Consider the following 16,240-nt stretch of genomic DNA (forward strand, 5'->3'; position numbering starts at 1 on the left):
GATAGCAAGGTTGTAAATTGATTCCAAAATGCAGACAATGCTTTATCATCCTCGATTAATTGCTTTTAACATTTCATCACGTTTTCTGCATTACGTTTTTCTGCATTACGGCATCACTGAGTAAGAACTAATCAATGTACACGTGGAAGATATCTGCTGCCACCTGTTGGAAAATAACATAGGATGCTCTGAAATGTACTTGTGCGTGCCTTTCTGTATGTTTTAATCACGCGGCATCTACAGATGCAACAATATCTCACACAAGTGAAACAAAGCTTCAGTAAATACGCTAAGCCCGGCATTGCCAAACATTCCCCGATACGCTCCACGCTGCACGTCTGAAGCTTGGAATAATTATGGACGGCTGTCATGATCATCACGTATGAATGGTTGAACTTCCTTCTCACCGTACGTTGCCAACCGTGCTAATCGGAGGTGCGGTTTGCACGCGAGTGGCTAATTCAGACATTGTATTTGCACACAAAGGCACGGGCGGTTGTCACTGGAGTTTATTGAAGAACCCATGAAAGCATAATTCTGGTTAGATGTGCAACTTAATGTGTAACAAAATCAGTTTTTGTGATAATTATTTACCTTGCAACACTCGTCAATGTGGTAAAACAAAACAAGGAAGGTTGTGTTAAGTCAATAACGTGTGAATATTTGTGAAAACGGAAAGCCAATGGTGTTGTACAATTACTGTGGTTGATCTATCTGAACAGTTGTAAGAAGAACATACAATCCAGTCCGGTTGAGGAAAACTTTATTTGCCATCCAAAACTGGTATGATTGACAGATCAAGCCCTCTAGTGGAATATTTTTTGCTTAAGAGAATGCACTGTGAACATTTGATTTATCATAGCCATTGGGATAACCTGCCTGGCATTTTTTTTAATGGAATGTACTGTGTAGCAATACATATTACATGTGCACGTATTCGACCAAGTAAATGTAACATCTGCACGTATTATTGCACGCTTAAACGAGAAAAAATACTGTTCGTGGGTTTACGGTCTGGAGTAACGGTAATACTTTGATCCTCAACAGACTACTAATTGCGGTATACTATTTTAAATCAAACACTGCACCAGTTTTTTTTTTATTATAACCCTATGTGCTATGAATGAGTGGTAAGAAGAACACTCTAACGATGGGATGCAATACAGATGAACACTTTCAGTATGTAACCCCGAACACGAGTGCCCTTTTTATTACACAGATTTCCACGTGACATTTTCAGAATATCGCGAGTAAATCGGTTTGTTTTAGAAGCACGTTCTTAAACATTTTATTGTATCCTACGAGTAAATAAATAATTGTTCATAACGTTTGAAATCTCAGGGTAGTGTGACCCCTTGTGTTCAAGAATGGCCGTGCAAGAAATTTTCACGTTCTATCTATATTTTAAAAAGTGATCTTTTTAGATTTACACAATTTATGGAGTTGCACTTTCCCATACATTGGTATTAGATCGGTATGTTGCATGGCAGACAATACGATATGTTTAATGTTGATGACAATGTAGCCAAATTACGTGAAAATTACATATTTTTATATATGTAAACATAAAATGGTATTTTTTGTGCAGTAATTGATAACTGGGCTGAGACCGTCAACTGCCGACACTTGAAAACGGAGTTTTTTTTTCACGTGGGTGTCCACCCTGATTCAAACCCAGGACCCAAGTGGTGCTGGTTTACTGATCTGACCTCTGAGTCAAGCAGTCACTGCATGCGTAGAGGTTTCATAGTGAGACGAAAACACTGACCAACTGTCGGCTTTTTCTGAATCTTGACCTTCGTGTGCTAACCATATGAATTACAATATATGATAATGTGGAAATTCAAAGGGGGTGACTATTTGAGCTGCATATAAGGAAGCAATTAATAAATGTGAATCTTCATACTTGCATTCGGTTCTCAAAATATTTTCACCACCTTTGTAAGTGTACATTCACACATGCGCACAAATTCCAGAGTTTTAAGTTTGAACTCAAAAAAATGTCATGGTACGAGCCAGGGTCTCTAGTGTTTATGGGGCTCTCTCACAATTGTATTAAGGGGTCCTTTTATTCAGGGGTCCATGAGAAATGTATGTTAGATTGAATGAGTCCTTTGTAAAATGTAAGTCGGCAAATTGGTTCTGCATACGGAGTCTATAGACATCACCATCTAACTGTTTCCACATAAACTGTGAGCCACTGGGGGTCCCTCAGATACCAGTGGCACAACATTTCTTAAGTTATATTTATTCTAAATGTGCAATGTAAGTCAGTGTGAACTAATGGAAACGCCGCTTAAGAAATTGCATGCGACTGGCTATGGTCGCCCATATACATCATCTTATCTTGCACTGGCGAACTGCGATATAATCTAGACGTTAAAGTCTACGCGTGGTCGATGATGACCACAGCAGCAGCAGCAAGCAGCACGTTCACACAACTTCGTTTTCGTCTGGGGAGACCCTACACAGCAGCCTCCGCAGCCTGCACGGCTTGCCCTCCTCTCGTTTCTCCTGGCCGTCAACAGACTCAACCCTGTCCTGGTCGACGGGTACGATCTTGTCGTAGAGGACGGCCACCAGAGCGAGGCACAGCACGGTGAGCGTGAATATCAGCAGCACGGTGAAGCAGGCAATGTTCCAGCCGTCACGGAACGCCTCAAACCGGGGGCTTGTGAAAAACCTGGCCATGACTCCGTTTCCGTCAGGGATGCCTGCTATGATGGCGGGAAGAACGGTGGTGTTGTTCATGTCTGCCTTGGCTCTCACAAGTTGAGTTCGGCTGCAAATGGAATTCATAGAATGATCACAGAACAAGGAGAACATGGTTAAAATAATGTTTTAATAAAAGTGTAAACAGTACAATGGATACCTCAGCTGATTCGAATCATTGCTATACTTTACTATAAACAAAAAAACTTGCAATATTATGTTGTTTTGCAAAAAAGATACGCATTTGTATGAGAAATAAAGTAAACATTTACATAGCATGTGTGTGCCACAGGACAATTTCATGGGTAGGGCTCCTCACCTCTGAGCCAGTGTGTGCAGAGTAAACAGTTCAAATTGTGATGTTGTCCAGTAATTTCCATGAGATGCTATTGCCAATGGAGGTTGTTTCCTGCAATGTTGACCGTAAGGGTCCTGTGAGATCTTACAAACACAATGTCATAACCCAAAGCCCATATGTGAAAATTCAAACGCCTAATAAATCCATGCCCAAACAAGCATTGCTCATCACCTCTGTTGGGAGCCTTCAGAATGTCCAGAAGAAAAACTTTTTAAAACCTATATGCAAATAAATTTACCCACTTACCTAAGTCTCTCGCAAAATAGTTTCTGTAGATCTCACTCAGCTGTTACCTGGTCAAATGACATACCATCATTGTAAACAAAACCAAAAATAGAACAAGTATAATATAGAACAATCTTTGTAATGAATCGCAGCTTTTAATTAATAAACATTGTTTTCCTATAATTGTGTTGTGTACATTCTCGACCAAAATCAGATGCAAAACCACCCCCACTCTTGCTGCAAGAATAATAATACATCGGTATGTCAGTAGGCCAATTACCACTCAATCGGTTGCCATTCGTGATGTCAACGGAATCTAGGGAGCATTGCAAGCTCTCTATCTACTTTCTGTGCGTGTGGGTCATTTGACTACCGTGCTGGTTTTGGCAGAGTTTCAATAACACTTGTAAAACGCACACGGCTCAATTGTTAATAAGGTCGCAAAAGCCCCTCGCATTCTGAAGCAGAACACATTCAAGGGCAAAACCAGTTCAGAAATTGAGCAAAAGTGAATATGCATTCTATGCATAATTTAAGACAATTTAAATCATATTCTCAACAACAATTGTACTAAAAACACTATTTCAAAAATAACGACCATTAAATGTGTTCACACCCGCGTGCACTGCGGTGCAATTTGCACACTCCCCTTATAGATCAACCAATAAAAAAACCCAGCACATTCATGTGAGCATGCCAAGCAATTGCCTTTGTTTATTGGAATACACTGCATTATAATGACAAATGTGGGCTACTACCACAAACTCATTTGGCGGTTAATAATATAACCTAAATGGGAAAGAATGATGTGTCTGTGAGAGCTGCCTTAATTTGCATGTCGCAATCGTAGAACATAACAACGCGTTCTTTAACCATTAGCGACCACAGTGAGCAGGCTGTGTGGAAAGCGAGCCTTGTCAGCCATGCTGTCTCATCGACAGTGAGCACAGATCGGCCTCGTGGACATTGCAGGGCACCGCGTCTCTCGGAACAACCCCACGAAATATTCTCTCCCACGGCTGACAAATACAAGAGAGCTTTGTGCAAACAAAAAAAAAGCGTACATTTTTTTAAATAGAAAAAATAAACACAAGAGGACCGCAACGTGTCGATATTAATGAAAGAAAACAATATATATACCCTCCGCCTAAGATGTATTTTGATTAAAAAAAAACACAACGTTCACATTACAAATATCAGGATAAATATTGGGTTTGGTTGAGGTTTACATAATCGCTCGGAACAAAAATAAAGAATGATTTAAAAAATAAGAATAATGAGGACAAAAAAAAACCTGCAAAGGCAAGAGCAAGCGACACACACACACGGCTGATAAGCCACCAAGCACAACGCGAAGGGAGGCACCGCCGACGGTGCGACGCACGTTTTGACAAAATCTTGCACGATCATGGGCCGCGTTGTTATGGACGATTTATTGACGGTTAAAGTCATAATCAGAGGCAACGAATGCATGCGCTGTTTAGAGTCACCTTCAAATCCAACGAGCCGTCATTTGCACGGATGCACAAATCTTCCTATTGTGTGCTCGCCCAGCGGTGTTTCTGTCGCCAGCTGATCTGCCCGCACAAAGCACACCACGGATCAAGGGGGGGTGAGCGGAGCAGCATTGCATTGGCGCATTCTACCCGCTCATTGGTGGTGGCGTTGAAGGGATGCACACCGTGTACCCATGCCTTCGTCGCAACTCGTTACCGGGCACTGGTTAGTAATCCACCCTGTCACTCGCCAACTCTGACTGGACAGAACTGACTCCTCTATCGCATGTGTTGTATGTTGCAATGATTGTATAGGCTGGTAGGAATCCGCCTTTTCGCTGTTCCAATGGTACAGCCCAATAACTCTTGTCAATTCATCCTCTGGGATGGGCACTCCACGTGGCAGAGTCAGGTGGTACATCTCTCTCGTCAGCGGATGAAAATGCGCCGCCGCACAGACTCTGCAGGAGATGCAATACTGCGGCGTGTGAGATGCTCACATTAAAACATCTCCTCCGCTTAAAACTGAAATCATTGCGAACATTGAAGTCGCTCTAAGAAATAGCTCGCCTGCAGATAATGTACGAAGTGTGTTAAATTAACAATGAGCAATCATTTTTTAGCATCCACGGTATTGATTGCAAAGCCAATTATTGTAATGCAAAATTAATAATTTTCTATGAATCGCTTTCAGAATACGATTGCACGAATTTTACATCTTCAATAAAATTTGGTTCATTTTGTTATTGCCTTCAAAGTAAATTGTATACTGATATGGCGTTGTGATGTATGCTAAATGTGTGAATGCTTTTCGAAATATTAATTACATGCCAGTTTATATTGCGGTTAATTACATTCTTTAATATGAGTGTTAATTTTAAATGCAGCCTCTTCTGCTGCTTTAATTCCTTGATAACCCATTGAGATAGTCTTTCTTGAAAAGGAAATGTGGACGACCAAAACATAGACAATTTATTTAAAAGAGTCAACAGTTCATACATATTATTTATTCAATGGCTATGTTATAATTGATCACATTATTTGCCAATAGTTTTCAGATATGTAATTTGGGCTATGGTTTAGGGCATACCAGAGCAGGGTTGGATACGTATGGTGCGAAGAAAGTTAAACATACTCACATATCGCAGTGAAGAACAGACTGATGGCAATGACAATTCATTCTTTAAAATATAAACAAAACTATTTTTATTTTACCAAGAAAGGCCCACTGAGCTATATAGCTCGTTTTCAGAAGCGACCTGGCCACAAATGATAGCTCAACGAAGTGGCTTATCACGAGGAAATGTATAGCATGTTTCTAAAGATAGAGGGAAAATCCGGAGGACCCGCAGAAAAATCCACGTGACTACGGGGAGAGAGAAAGACATGCAAACTCCAAATGTAGGGATTGAACCCACGATACCCTGTATAGCAAGCGAGGTAGTTCACATTTAGCCACCGTGACGCCATCAGTGTGTCATTGGGAGTCAGACCTATGATTCGTTCCAAGCAGGCTCACAGGTAAAACGTGAAAAGCGTGACGATCACCAGCTCACAAATTCTTCCAGTTTTATTAAAACTCTGCCCCGTGCCCTTTATTATGACTACCTTCAGGACTTGCAACCACCCTCCAGCAGCAGCAGCAGCAGAGAATGAGCATGCTCTACACATGCGCCTGGCAGATAAGAAGCCTGCACACCATAACTGTCATGACAACTGATTCACGTTCGGCCGCTAAATGGCTGCCAGAGAAATAGGACCACCCCTGCTTCTCGTCCCATATGTAAACAAGGCCTGGATGTGGCCGAGTGCGGCTTATTGATCGGCAGGGGCATGGATCACAGCTCTCGGGAACCACCGCCCCCTCCCCACCACACTGCAAGGAAAATTCGAATGTTAACAGGGCACTGCTTGAGGCTACAAATGACAATATCTTCAAGTTCCTCTCTTAAAACTCATCTTTTTCATGAGCGTATCCCTCTGCTACTTCCTGTGCGCATCCTTGAAACCTGAACCATTCTTCCCCTTCCTAACCTCGCCAGCCCTTCGTTTCCCTATCATCACCCTTCCTTGCCATCCCTTCCCCTCCCCAACACTCAACCCCCCATCCCTAATGTACAATTTATAATTCTTGTAAAGCGCTTAGATAAGATAAGAAGAAGTGCATTTTAATCACCTCCAAAATGCACCCACAGTGCAACTGTTTCTCTGAACTTACGATGCATTTGCCGTTTGTTTCCCCTTTGAATGCTGCACTGAATTCAGTTTGTGTCCATTTTCAATGCAAAATGTTGGCTCTGTAACAAGGATTCCAGAAACGAATTAATTCTTGATTTCGTGGAACATCTTTATTAAACGAGCTTAACTAAGACATCTTGCAAATTTATGGATGTTCCACCAACATGAAAAAACATCATTTATCAGAAATAGACTGGCATGGACATTTGGCATAAACGATATTATCAACTGCCCAGTGATGAGTAATAGTAGTGATGGTATCTTAGCCAGTACACTGGCATTTAAAGACAACGATGATATATTTTCAGCACTACAATCTTACGTCAAAGTATATTTATTTTACCAGGTAAGGCCCCCTGAGCTATATAGCTCTTTCATTAGAAGCGACCCGGCCACAAATTACAGCTCAACGAAGTGGCTTATCATGTGGAAATATACATCAGCCAAATACTCGAAACGCATGTTTCTAAATGTGGAGGGGAAAATTCAGAGGACCTGGAGAAAAATCCACACGACCATGGAGAGAGACAGACATCGCAAACTTCAAATATACAGCAGGCGTCAGGTTCAGGATAGAACCGACGACCTCCTGTATACCAGGCATGGTAGTTAACATCTCCTAGCCACCGTGGCATCTTCCTGCACACTGCAGTGGAGCCGAGGCAGGATCATCATCGTCTTTGCAAGGCAGCTGTTTTGGGATCTGTAAATATTCCCGTGACTTTAAAGTTCCCGGTTTTTGTCAGTTGCGTAACAACGACTCCGATGGTGTCTTTGGCACCATCAGGCACGTCACGTTAAGCGTCGCTTTTGTTGGGGGTTTAATGAGATCGGGGCTGAAGAAGCGACCACAAAAAAAAGTAGTCGCTTACAATTTAAGGCGACTAATAAACTCATTTTAAAGTGGAAACGAATGACGCAATGCGCAGTGGACACCTATCTGCCCACGAATCGTGATGATGATAATGAATAAATAGACTTAACCCCGACTGATTGTCCGCAGCCCCTAACGAGTCGTTGCAGTAAACAATTCCACCGTCAGATGGCGCTAAGAGTGCGTCTGTAGCTTTGCACCTTGCTGCCGCATTGCGAAGGGCAGTTCGAGCGTGCGGTGCAGTTACCACGTGCGGTGCAGTTTCCACGTGCGGTGCAGTTACCACGTGCGGCCGCCAGATGGCGCCACGCTCCCTACGCTGCTTGCGTCAAGTCTCGTCTCGCGATGTCAATGCTGAAGGTGCCAATGACTATTATATTTTTTGTATTCTCTGGTTCTTTCGGTAAAGTCACGTGGATGGAAAATAAAAATGAAATAAAATTTAAAATAAAATTTATAAAAATGTAATAAAAAATACATTTTTTTTATATTTTTATTTTCCATCTACGTGACTTTACCGAAAGAACCAGAGAATACAAATAATATAGTAGTCTCGATTTAAAGCTTTCGTGACTGCAGGGATTCATCTTCTTGGTTCTTCCGAAAGAACCAAGAAGATGACTATAGTAGTCATTGGCACCTTCAGCATAAAATAAAATTTATAAAAATGTAACAAAAAATACATTTTATTCTTATTTTTTAAGAATATGAATTCCTGCAGTCACGAAAGTTTTAAGTCAAAATCGTGCCAATGACTCTTTACGCCCTCGGCTGGCAATACATGGCATTGCGGCTTTTGCCTGTGATCCTCTCGCTTCGTGGCTTCCACATGGGTCGCCAACAAAAACATTGTAACAGGAAGGGCCATGCTTTCTTCGGTAAAAAAAACAACTCAATATTTCAAGAGCGGCGATGCATGTGAATACGAGATGGTGGTGGTCCTGAATAAATAACGCCACGAAGCAGTCCTTAAAGAGCAGCGTTGGGCTCCGAAGCCCGCAGTTTGCCGACCCCAGGACTCTAGCCCGTACCACACGTGTCCTTGTGAGGATGCAACAACGCATCTATCACTTTATCAACTAATATCAATTAGTAAACGCAAGATGCATGCAATAAATTGGGTGTGAAATGTGCTTGTTTTTTAATTCTGTGTTTTGTTTATATGTTAATGCGTGGAGTGAGTGGTGCACGTTTGGAATTAAATTGAGAAAATATGCGCATGTTCATGACATAAGTGTTAAGGACGCAGGACATATCGGTCGGGGAAATCATTGCCGATGGTTGGAATGAATCAGAATCGTTTTTACCATTCGAGCTTGCGTTTATCAATGATCTTATAGTCCAACACAGACTACATCACACGTGAAAAGACGGATAAAGTATAAAATGCGTGCCACGATCTCCTCCCCCACCACCCCGTGATTCAACTGCTGGGCTTGAACATCGCAAATTGAAGCATCCAAGAGGGCGTCTCCTGGGAGGAGATAGAACGATGAAATGTAGCTCATGGGTAGGTGCTGGTGGATTACCACATCACAGCAGTGGAGTGACCCCTTCACCCACTAGAGCTTCTACGTTCACTCGTGTTTGACATAAAATTGTCAATTATGCAATCAATTTGCGATGTTCAAGCCCAACAATTGAATCGCGGGGGTGGTGGGGAGAGGAGATCGTGGCACGCATTTTATATTGTATCCATCTTTTCACGTGTGATGTGGCCTGTGTTGGACTATAAGATCATTGATATAAGCAAGCTCGAATGGTAAAAACGAGACATTGATGAGCATCAATTCACAACCGGGCTTAGCAAACACGATTACATTGAATCTTGATTTGAAGCTTTCGTGACTGCAGGAATCCATACTCTTTGGTTCTTTCGGTAAGTCACGTGGGTAGAACGCTTCACGCAAATTCGTGAAGCTTTCCATATTTTTGTGATATATTATTTTTATTTTGTTTTATTTTTCTAACTACGTGACTTTACCGACAGAACCAAAGAGTACGATTACATTGTTTTTGTTAAACTAATACCGTACAATTAACACCATTGCAAGCTCAAGTCACAGTGCCAGAGTCTGCCACTTCACAAGCAGGCCAGTGGAAATGCTCGTAGTTGTCTGATCTGAACACTTCAGAAAAGTATAATTGCATTCCTCCATCACAGTTGGGCGCTGTCGGTGTGTGGATCCGCCACCAGCACAGACTCGCCTTTCTCTTGCTGACCACCTAATGCCAACGCTATTAGCTTAACGTGGACCTCCTGACACTGACCCCTATAGGATGGCCGCAACAGCCCTCTCCCCACAGGGTCAGTGAACTCCAGAATGTCAACAAGGAAAACAAAGTTTAACACGTAGGCTTTCTGTGAATGTTGTGGATTCACTCTTCAACACACCGGTGGGCTAAAGTAGTGAACTATTTGTCTTTTGTCAACGTGACACTTTTTTTTTTGCTGATTGGTCGTGTCGAGTGGTGGAGGGTTACGACACATTGATGAATAACGCGATCTAACCCAAAAACGTTAATTATGAAGTAAAAAAAAGTTCTTATTGTCCAGATAATCATTTCCAAAACGAACGTTGTACCACAGCCTATGTATCACAACACGTGCAGGCCGATGCTTTGGCGGCAATGTTTTCTGTTTCGCTGTGAAATCGTAAGTAGTTCAGTTTGCGCAGCGCGTGTGTTTCTCACTGCACTATGAGCCTGGCAAATTGAGATCAGCTCCCAGCCGTGGCTAACTTCAGTCGCGACTGCTTTATGAATTCATCATAAGTGACCCCTCTTCTTGGTTCTTTCGGTAAAGTCACGTAGAATGGAAACATTTAAATAATAAAATAAAACATAATAAAATAATTGTCACGACGTTTCGGCCACAACGCAAGCAGCCGTCCTCAGGTGAAGACCAGGTCTGTCGGGGAGAGTCTGAATGAAACACCACCACGCTTGGCAGCGTATATTTAAGCTGGGTTGGAAGGGGGGAAGGGCGCCTTGACAAAAGAATTCGCATATCAAGATGAATTTTAGCATATTTATGGGAAATGCAGGTATGTGATTAGTACTACTTGTGAAATGCGTAAGTGACCCCCTTCAGCAAGCCGTACTGACCAATGTGGTGGAGTATGGTCAAACTACTCTCACGACTGACAAAAGTATAGGGACGCCTTTAAACAGCCGTGAATTTACAATTCTTGCAGCTGCAAATGATTACTCATTCATATACTATTAAAATATCTAATTATAAATATAAACAATTGTGGGGGTTGACCAACGTCAAATTATTCCTACGATCGACGACAATGGATTGACAAAGGGCCATGAATTATACGTATAATTGTATACTCGGGGAATACAGACAAATAAATAATGTATGTATTGATTGATTTGTAGTAGGCCTACAGTGTTGGGGCTCTGTAATTGAAAAAAAAACAATTTCTCCACATTCACATCAGGCACCTGGGCCAGCAAAGTAACAGAGCTTGTCATATTATTAGTCCAGCTGAACATTGCCTATCCACTTAATGCCACCTCATTCAATATGCACATGTAGCACTGCTTGTACGTTATTCTGGATTTAGTAGCATGATTACATTAGATAAACCGGGCATTTGTAAACTCCTATTTGTACCCAACACCCAGTCGAGACTTGAATTTCTTCCAATTGGTTCATATGCTCCTTGTCCTCGAGTTGGCGGTGTCCCTCGTTTTCAAACGAGCTGGATGTCTCACTAGCACAGCCACCGTTGCGGTGGCTCGCTTATATTGACATGATTTTTCGATTTAAAGCTTTCGTGACTGCAGGGATTCATCTTCTTGGTTCTTTCGGTAAAGTCACGTAGAAGGGATATAATAAAAAAATAAAAGTAAAACATAATAAAATAATTCTCACGACGTTTCGGCCACAACGCAAGCAGCCGTCCTCAGGTGAAGAACAGGTCTGTCGGGAAAACAGCGTCTTCCCGATACATTGACATGCTCATCTCTCACAATACAATGGCCACCTCCACAGCTGCGTCGTCGTGGAGGTATATCAGCTCTCCGATCTTACATTTACACGCAAATTCCATCTCTAGCCCCGCCCACTTACCCTTGGGCTAAAACCATCTCAAACCTATAAAACATCCTGCTTCAGCAGCTCTCCCGCTAGAAACAAATGTTCACCTGATGACGATTGCTTGTGTTGCGAACGAAACGTCGTGATATTTTTTAAAATTAGTGTTCTATCTACGTGGCTTTACCGAAAGACCCAAAGAATATAGTTCAATTCATGTGTCAGAGAATGAGTTGGGGGAGAGATTTCTGACAACACAACTGAAATATCATTCACTTATCCGTTTTAATCCTTTATGCAGTGGGGTCGCACTTCCCAATCCTGATATGAGATTGTCACATGACACTCAAACCGTTAAGCCCAATTCTCAGATTTGTGGAATTTAATCAAATGTAAGTGCAAAATCAAATGTAATATGATGGGATGTTTTTTTGTGTGTGCAGGCAATAATGAATAGGCTAAAACAATCAACTCGCTACTTTTCAAAATCCAGTTTAATCACAGTTGGCTGAAACTGAATTTAAAAGCAATATTCTAGCTCATTGCTCTGACCTCTGAGCCAGCGAGCTTCCTCTAATGTTGGTAAATATAGGTAAGATGATCGCAAAGAGGTACTGGATATGGAGTTAAAAAACACATTTGTAGTTGAATATGGACATTTCACTGACCATTTTCAACTTGTCCACAACATGTACGACTGAGAAGGTTTCCACGGTGGCGCTGTATGACCCACTGGTGTGTGCTCGTGATGCAACCTTCGTGTTCACAAACTAAATAAGCTCCCAGCACACATTAGGAGCACAACGGTACTTTCCAAACAATGTTTCAGTTTCATTTATTTGGTAGAGCCCTGTGAGCCATTCGGCTCTTGAGTCGTGTGCAACCGCAACAAACAAAAAATATGAACAAGAAAACATGTGGTGCTGCAACAGGAACACTCAACAGAAGCACACGTTTTGATGTTGCTGATCGATATGAAAAAATTTTCACAGCATTCTTAACCACACATTTTAATGGTGTTCGCACCAATAGCAAGTAGAATATAGAAACGTATTTTTTTTTTCAAGCAAAATAAAGTTTTATAAAGCTAATCAGTGTCGAATTGACTTGGGTATTACATGCGAGTACGTGTGGGAACTTAATCATAACAATAACTGAGCATCAAATACGCGGCCTTGATATGTTTTGTCAGTTTGAGGAGTTTGCCAAGCAAGAGCTGAGCATAAAAGCATCTGAACCATGTAACTACAGTAATTATGCATTCAGTAATAGACAATTTGGTTAATTATGTATACGCATATGCACTTCGCACTGTATATCAATACATATATAATCACTTCATAATTTCTTTATAAAGCTTTTATAGGTTAGTTAATAAGAAATGAGCTCAAGTCAAGAAAGTTTTTTTGTTTTACCTTTGGTGTTTGTAAGATGCATTTGTTGTAACAACCCCTGAGGAAACATGTTTTCATGCTCTAAGAGGCCGGGGCAAATTTTCCATCTAATACCCTTTCCCCAAGATTGTTGCAGCCTGAAGTTTCTTTAATAATTTACCTTCAACGTGATGGTTATATTCTCCCTACATTTCACAGGAGCCTTAAAGTTTCATTGTTCATTTCATTCATTTCACAAACGTGTCTATTTATTTATTTACAAACTTTCAGTTGGCCTAATAAATTATCATCTGAAGCAGTAACGATGATCCATTAAGGCAAATTTTGCCCCCCCCCCCCCCCCAAAACAAAACATGGCTTGGTGTCTTTTTGTACAAGACCGATGCACTTTAAGAATCGGCAGAAATTCCCACTTCAAAGGAACTGAACAATCACCAAGGGCCATTGCTGGCTGCTGCTGCTGCCTTAATTTCTCCCATTAAGGGTGTCCTAGAGGAATTCCACAGGAGCCCTTTGAAGCCAAAGGATTCCCCGTGGGCACAATGGGAAATCCTGTACGACTGTACAAACCTACACGTCTAACGTAGTCTTCGACGCTGTGGAAAGAAACATTTCGAGTTCACCGATGGGGAACGCATTAAGGATCGGACTGTGTTGGATGAACGTGTCAGTGAGTCGAAGGGCGTGAGAAGTGGGCAGGTTGGCATATGAGATTTACTCAACTGCTGCAGCTGACAATCCACCGTCTTCTTCTCAGACAAACAATGGAAGCCCGAGGGCTTCAAAGAACTACACTGTATGCTGTATCGGTCTCACGAGAGGGTATCGCTGCTGATATAGTCTCCAGAAGGGTATATTCCAACTGACAAGCCACACTTTATTTTTCCCCGCATCGCTAAATATCTCGTCATTATCTTTAAACCTGTTTTCGTTTAAATTCATGTGTGTGTGTGTTTGAGTAAAACAGCATTTGAAAGTTTATTCAGGAGATCACTGTATTTGTGTTTTTGTACGTCATGAATGTGTTTAAATGCAGCTGAAAGTTTGAAGTAAACAACCGTTACGATAAGTCTTGTAAATGTCTTTTAGGATTTTACAAATAAAATAAATGACTTAGCAAAATAAGCACATTGTATAACATCTATTTTCTGTATATAGCAGTGGTTGCTTAACATTCATAAAAAAAGTTCTCTAACTTTGCCACTATTTGGTCACTCTTGGTGAATCTCCAAGAGGAATAAATGGAACATGTTCAGTCCACTATGGATGAGAAGTAAAAAAAATATATATTTAAGTTGCCAGGAGCGAAACGGTACCTCAGCAAATGCTAAACATCGAGGTCTAAAGTCATATTTTGGGAGCATTGTTCTTGCACAAATCTGTTTTTTTGCAAAGCCTTCAATTATAATCTGCCCGAGTGAGTTGAGCAAGCGAACGGAGCGTGGCTTAACAGGACCTGACAGTGCAGAATGTGCAGCTTTTACAGAGTTCCTGCCCTCATGCATAATAAAGAGCAATAACACTCATGTGGCTGTGAGCAACGTGCTGTATAAAATTCGGCTCGACTGCTTAAGAGCCGGGGCCGGCAGACGTGCAAAAACAAAAAAAACTACTCGCACACACACACACACGGCAAACTTCTGAAGTAGGGCATCATGTGCCGCACTCGTCTGGTTAAGGGCAATCTTCGTTTTGTGCACACATGTCCGAATTACAAACTGCATTCAAATAAGTTACATTTATTGCAAGTGTCGCATGTCTGCGCAATTAGTTTCCGTTTGAGCTTAAGTCATAAAAGTCGAGTATTAACTTTTTTTTTAATTCTCATTCACAAGCATACTTTGGGACAGCCGTAAAATGTTAAACTAATCGCGTGAGTAGTCAATGCTCAAAAAGTCCATTCTGGCTTTTTTATTCGATCAGCAATAAAAGTAGAATAGAGATTTTGTTGGGTTAGATCGCGTAACTATATAAACGTGTCGTTAGATATAAAAATGTGTCGTTAAAAATGTGTCGTTGATTTGGTTTTGGCATTCAATGCCCTGTCGATTTGTGCACATTGTTACAGGGCATTGAATGCCAAAACCAAATCAAATAAGAAGAGCGTTGAAACTGCCCAAGTAATTAAAACGATCAAAATACCGTAGATTGCAGGAGTAACTGATAAACTTGCGAGATGTTTGGAAAAACAAAACATCCGAGTCAGATTTGGCACATATATAGAATCCAGAAATTAACATCTGGTACAAAAGATGTATTACCGAAGCTATCAACAGAAGGTGTGTACTGGATTAACTGCACGTGTGGTAAATGTTATGTTGGGCAAACAGGATGGATGATCAGCACGAGACTAAAAGAACATCAGAGAAATATTAAATTATCCCAAATGCAACTGTCAGCAGTAGCAGAACACGCGTGCCAACAAGGACACTCAATTGATGTTGATAATGTTAAAGTTCTGTGCAAAACTAGCTACTCCTGGCCAAGACTAATTAGAGAATCTATCGAAATTGAAAGAAATAAAAATAACTTGAACCGTTCAGATAGCTACCGCCTTAGTGCTGGGTGGAAGTGAATAATCAAATAATGCCTACAAAGGGCAGCATACTTCAATAGGAATTACCGTTGGTAGGGCTATTTTAATAAACACAATAGACAGGAAGGACAAGTTCAAAGGGCTCACATAATGCACATGTATAATGTACGTTGCCTCAGTAATCCCCCCCCCCCTCCAACATGGCGCAAGAGCGCAGAAGCGTGGTCACCACATCTGCGCCTCTATATAAGGAACGAAACAGGTGGACTTCTCCACAAATATGTCTGTCGCCTGATGAAGCTAGTTGTAATTACTGGCGAAACGTCGTACTTGGATTGTAAATGTTGTGGCTTGGC

The 16,240-nt window shown here is 41.4% G+C and overlaps 1 long non-coding RNA gene across 1 annotated transcript; it reads right to left on the reverse strand.

The window, feature by feature from the left end:
* Positions 1-3,049: 3,049 nt before the first annotated feature.
* Positions 3,050-6,421, reverse strand: LOC133346451 (uncharacterized). Its single transcript, XR_009755560.1, has 3 exons — positions 6,285-6,421; positions 4,786-4,872; positions 3,050-3,363 (listed from the first exon to the last, which is right to left on the reverse strand). It is a non-coding gene; the product is annotated as an uncharacterized LOC133346451 (long non-coding RNA).
* Positions 6,422-16,240: the final 9,819 nt, after the last annotated feature.

This window comes from Lethenteron reissneri, chromosome 24, assembly GCF_015708825.2.
Source record: "Lethenteron reissneri isolate LAM-NWPU_2019-01 chromosome 24, ASM1570882v1, whole genome shotgun sequence".
Lineage (NCBI taxonomy): Eukaryota > Metazoa > Chordata > Hyperoartia > Petromyzontiformes > Petromyzontidae > Lethenteron > Lethenteron reissneri.